Source organism: Herpailurus yagouaroundi, unplaced genomic scaffold, assembly GCF_014898765.1.
Source record: "Herpailurus yagouaroundi ecotype Mexico unplaced genomic scaffold, PumYag 165, whole genome shotgun sequence".
Taxonomy (NCBI): Eukaryota; Metazoa; Chordata; class Mammalia; order Carnivora; family Felidae; genus Herpailurus; species Herpailurus yagouaroundi.
Genome location: NW_024412406.1, coordinates 20,398,531 through 20,404,318, shown reverse-complemented (window position 1 = coordinate 20,404,318; position 5,788 = coordinate 20,398,531).

The following is a 5,788-nucleotide window of genomic DNA, read 5'->3' as shown; positions in this document are numbered from 1 at the left end:
AGGAACATGATCCAAATAATTGGCTGGAAGCCTACCATTTATTTGGAGGAAGCAGCTGTTCTCCAGAAGCTTAGTGATATATTTGCCTGGATTGGTTTCTATTGGTAAGATATAAAACCAGCAAATTTATGTGCTGACTAGGTACCCCTCAAATGGTTCTTTGAGCTTTCTATGGGCAATATGAGTAGTTTTATCTTTTCGTCTAAAACATTGAAGCATATTATTTTACAAGCTGAGTAATATTTTTGTTCTTTGAAAACAAAAGTGCTTTACTTTTAGGGAAGGAAGAAACTTACTAGACTCTTGTTTCCTAGTAAATTGGAAAAGGTCTAGACCTGTGAGATCATATTTGAGTTCAACCCTGAATACATTGAATGAATAGACCCCATGGCATTTGGATTATCTTTTACTGTCCCTTAGCCTCATTAACTGGCAACAAGAGGCAGTACAGATGTTTTCTGAATTGGGACCAGTTGCTGGGTAGATGGAATAGCAGATCTGAGAATGTTTACGTGACTCACCAACATGTAGGGAGCTTTCCCAATGACCTGCCATGAAGCACTAACAGTCATCCTTGGGCCACTTATCCCTTAGACTGGGTAGCACAATGAACTTATATTATGGAAAGTAGGTGTTTATTTATTTGCTTGCTACCAGAAGTCCTACTGAGTATTACCACTATCAGTTAACATCAAGCTAATTTTCAACCCTAGCTGCATATCAACGTGCTTGTAAAACATTAAAAAATTCTGATGCTTGCAGCCCATTCTTGGTCAAACCACCCAAACTCAGGACCTCTGATCTTAAGTCCAGGGCTTCTCCTCTTTCTCTGTATCATAAGCTCCTGTTGAACAGCAGAATGGGACAAAAGAAAATGTGGGCATGAGGAACATGAGGAAAAAAAGATCTGTTCATAGGGCACCAAAGTAGCTCTAGAGACTCAGAGGTTTCCAAGAGATGGCAGAAGGGTGATAAATGGGGCAGGGGAAGGATGCTGAGGATAAGTCTCATACCTAAGCACATATTCCCCTCTACCTGGAAGGGCAAGTGGAACACTTCTCCCCTGTATGTGATGAAGAAAATTGCTCCTTCACTGGGGAACAAAGTATAGAACATATATCAGACTTTTCAGAATAAATTGCCGATGTTCTCTATGCCTTGTTCTTTTAAATGGTGTGCTTTCTCAAGGCCTTGACCTTTCTGTATATATAGCCCTAAAAATACTGACAGGCTTTTTAATACGACTGTTCTGAGGACTTGTTTAGGTTTTCTGTAGGACCTGATGCCTCTCATTTTCTTGCAGGCAAATAATGAAATCTTGCTAATTCATAACTCACAGGCTGGAATACTTGCTAAGATTTTGGATGCTATAAACAAGGGCTTATCTTGGTTTTCCAGCTTATATTTACAAGGAAGTCTCTAAAACATCTTGTGAACAGTACTTGGGCCCAAGAAACAGTCATTCCTGGCAGGTCATTGGCTTGTCCTGAGGATCAATCCAATGTTGTGTGCTGAGTAAACATTTATATCACACAATTGTAAGCATTTAATGAGGCCGAAGTGCTTTTTGATTTTAAAAGATGGCTAGTCATTAGATCTGTCTCTCATTACAAATTCACTCAGAAAAGCACAGAGTTGAGATTGCAGTAGAACGTCTGGGCTAAGGCCTTAGTCTGGCTGCCACAGAGCTGGAGAAGTCACAGGTGAGATCTCTGACAGGCTCCTTAGACTGTGCTCCAGCCAAGGGGTGACTGACTTCAAACTGGGTTGTGGCTGCAGGGGTCTCTCAGTTCTCTCCTGTATTGACACAGCTAAGCCACTCCCAATTCTTGCCTTCCTAGTTTTGTTCCCTCAGGTATCCTAGTCAGTACTGTGTGTCCTCCACACTCCTGTAGGCTGGTTGAGAAAGTTAACCAAGTGCCCAGCCACCTTAGTGCCCAGTGTCTTTAGTCACTAAAGTGCCTTTAGTCAACAACCTTAGAAAGAAAGTAGGTCTTCTCCCTGTTTCACAGAGGATAAAACTGAGACCTAAGGAATAATAACTAAAGGTCATATGATTGTTAGGGGACAGAACCAGAACTCAAAGAAGTTTGAAGGAGGACCCCTGCTTGGCATTACTCCTGCACCTGAGGTTTTAGGAGTAGTCAAAGGCTGTTTTTGTTGTTGTTTGTTTCCCCCCTGCCCGCCTTGGAGGCCAGGGAAAGGGGTGGGAAGGACCAGGAGAGCCGGGTGAGGGGCCCACAGCGCCCTCTGCTGATACCAGTCATCCCTCACATCGGCTCTTCCTAGCTGGTAGCTGTGACTTTGAGATACCGCTTAGTGAGAGTATTTGAGATACTACTTGTAGGGTGATAATCTATAGGATGTGACGTTATTATGGCTCCCTGAAGGGCTGCCCTGAGAAGTGACAGGGCACTTTTGTGAAGCTGTTTGTGAAGGGGACTTGAACGCTATACCAGCTGCCTATCCCTGGCTTCCTCCCAAGAGCTCCTGACGGGATATTCTCCATGATTTCTAAGACCACCTGGAGTTATTAGTCCCTTGAGGATCCCCAGAAGACCCATTATTATCCTTTCCTTTGCTCCCCAGGTGCCTTAACTCAGAACCTTATTCATTGTGAAATGAGAAAATTATGCAGGTGCAGGTCTTGTCTTAGGTAGCAATAAAAGGCTATTACTACTGATCCCTAAATGTAAATGACACAGGGAAGCTATTTGCTAAGGTCAGTAAACCTAATACCTGTGTAATCAAGAACCTGAAATCTGAACTCTACCTTTTGGCTAACTCAAAACTGTTGCCGTTGTGATAATTAGAACCTGGTTTTCACGCTTTGTCTTTTTATAGCAAATACTGTTAGTTGTTAAAAAAAATCTTCCATTCGTTTTTCTTTTTGGAGTTGAGTTTTGAGGCAACTTTAAAAGTTTGTTCCAAAGGAGACAAGAGTTGTGTTTCAAAGAACAACTGAACCTTTGAGTCACAGACCTTCTTTTCCATGTATCTTTTCCAACACTGGAGTATTAGAAATATTTTTGAAAATGTTTGTGTAATAAAAGTCTATTTCTAAAAAACATTGCACCGATGGGAAAGACATGAGGTTTATGTAGAAAGCATTTTCAAATAAATGTGTAAATTTATTTTATTTATTTTCACCAAGGGCACACAAAATAATTGGCTGAGAATGTGGTCATTTTCAGCAATATTACACTAATAATTTCTAACTTACTACACCATGTACACTTTAAATTTTTTATTAACATGAATTGGTTATAAAACAAATTGCTGCACGTAAACATTAAAAGCCTTTTATTTATTTTTACCAGTTCTCCTTTTTCCATGGAAAATATGCTTGTGAACATAATGAATAAAACCAGAGGAGATTATGCTAATTTCGATGAAGTCTGGGAGTAAATGCCACTTTCAAAGCTGTGATACTTCCTCTCATGGGATAGAGGGCCAGAAGAAGAGGGGAAAGGGGAAGAAAACCATCTTTGCATTTCTACTATGTCTGTAGGCCATGGGCTTTGCATGTATGTCATCCGTAACGTTCCTCAGAGCCATATTTTAGGGCAGGTTTCCTATCTTCCTTTTGCGGGAAAGCTGGAATCCAGGCATCTGTTTGATGCTAAAGCCCATTTATCGTGTTATCCCTCTATGTGTTTATAGGATGCTGTTCTAAAAAATTTGATGGAGAAAGGGGAGTGATAAGAATTCTAAATGAAAGTAACTGTTAAGTTGAAAATAATATAAATAAAAGAAACCTGAATTTTACGATGGGTTTGATAATAGTTTGCAGATCTATGTTTTAACTGAAAGTTAAAGAAAACAGGTGGTAGAAATATAATATTGCCACATAATGTAAAATGTTGGCAAGCACATAAAGATGAAGGGTTAGGTCTGAGCAAAGAAGAGAAATTAGACAGTACCCGAATTAGGTTCTATTTGAATTCTAAGGTCAGTGGTATTTTGGGTCAAATGCAGGGGTTTATCATCTTTTGCGTCTCTCTTCAAATCTGGTGAGAGCCATGGAAGTTTTCTCCAAAGGGTCCATTGGGACGTAATCATTTTTGCATAAACATTTTTTGAGGGGGTCGTCGATTCCCTAAAGTTCATCAATGACCCCCTTCTGTCACCTTTTCGTGGGGTCCAAGGGTCAGCATGGAAAACTTGTTTTTTTTAATTTTTTTGTTTTTTTAATGTTTTATTTATTTTTGAGACAGACAGAGACAGAGCATGAATGGGGGAGGGGCAGAGAGAGAGGGAGACACAGAATCTGAAGCAGGCTCCAGGCTCTGAACTGTCAGCACAGAGCCCGACGCGGGGCTCGAACTCACGGGCCGTGAGATCATGACCTGAGCCAAAGTCAGACACTTAACTGACTGAGCCACCCAGGCGCCCCGGAAAACTTGTTTCAGTGTCCTCACAGATGTCATTCTCTAAAACATCGGTTGAACTTTCTTTTCTGGAATTTTTCAAAGCCTGCGAACATAAACAGATCTTTCGCTAATAGCCCAACTATAGCAGGGTCCGTGTTTAGGGAAATGTACAACTGGGGGAGTACAGACATGTGGCAATAGTAACAGCTCACAATCACTGTAGTGCTGGAGGAAGGTTTCTGTGTGTTACACATGTTTACTTGTTAATTATCACAACCTCACCATGAAGGAATGCTCAGAGATTAGTAAACTGTCCATGGCTCTCTAGCCTGGGAAGGGGGAAGCTGGAATTTGCATCTAAGAAGTCTGGCCCTGGAGCCTATGTTCTTCGTTATACCTTTCAAGGCTGGTTCAAACATGTGCTTTGATACACAATTCATGAATTTGCTAATTTATCCACTATGGATGGTTGGAATTTGGCCCTTAGCTGCGGTTCCCAAAAAATGTTGTAAGTGAAGAAAATTAAAATTCAGTTTTCACACCTGAAATTTCAAAATATCTAGATGTTTGGCTGCACATCTGACTGCTTGGATTTATTAGATTTCCATGAGGTGTTGGGTTTTGAGTGCCATAGGTGGTTATATATAATGGGTGTAAAATGCCCAGGTCAACCAACGTGTGGACCAGATGGTATTCTCTTTAACAGTCTCCATATGCTCCTTTATCCCTGCATAATAAACGCTGGAATGGCATTAATAAATTTTAAAATGACAGACAATTTTAATAGGACATTAACAGGTTTTTATTTTTTTATTTTTTATTTTTTTTTAAGTTTATTTACTTTGAGAGAGAGAGAGAGAGAGAGAGAGAGAGAAACATGAGCAGGGGAGGGGCAGAAAGAGAGGGAGAGAGAGAACCCCAAGCAGGCTCCGTGCTGTCAGTGCAGAGCCTGATGTGGGTCTCCATCTCACGAACCGTGAGACCATGACCTGAGCTGAAATCATGACCTAGGTGCCTAACCAACTGAGCCACCCAGGTGACCCCGGACAGTAACAGATTTTTAACGTTTATTTATTTTTGGGACAGAGAGAGACAGAGCATGAACGGGGGAGGGGCAGAGAGAGAGGGAGACACAGAATCGGAAACAGGCTCCAGGCTCTGAGCCATCAGCCCAGAGCCTGACGCGGGGCTCGAACTCACAGACCGCGAGATCGTGACCTGGCTGAAGTCGGACGCTTAACCGACTGCGCCACCCAGGCGCCCTGAGATTTTTAAAGTTAAGTTCAGAATTATGTCCCTTAATAAAAAAAAAAAAATCTTTCATAAATATTTCTACACTCATGACTAGAACCTGAAAGTAAAGCCTTCGCTTCAGCACTGAGAGGTGTACGAAACAATTTTCTGACCACACAGTT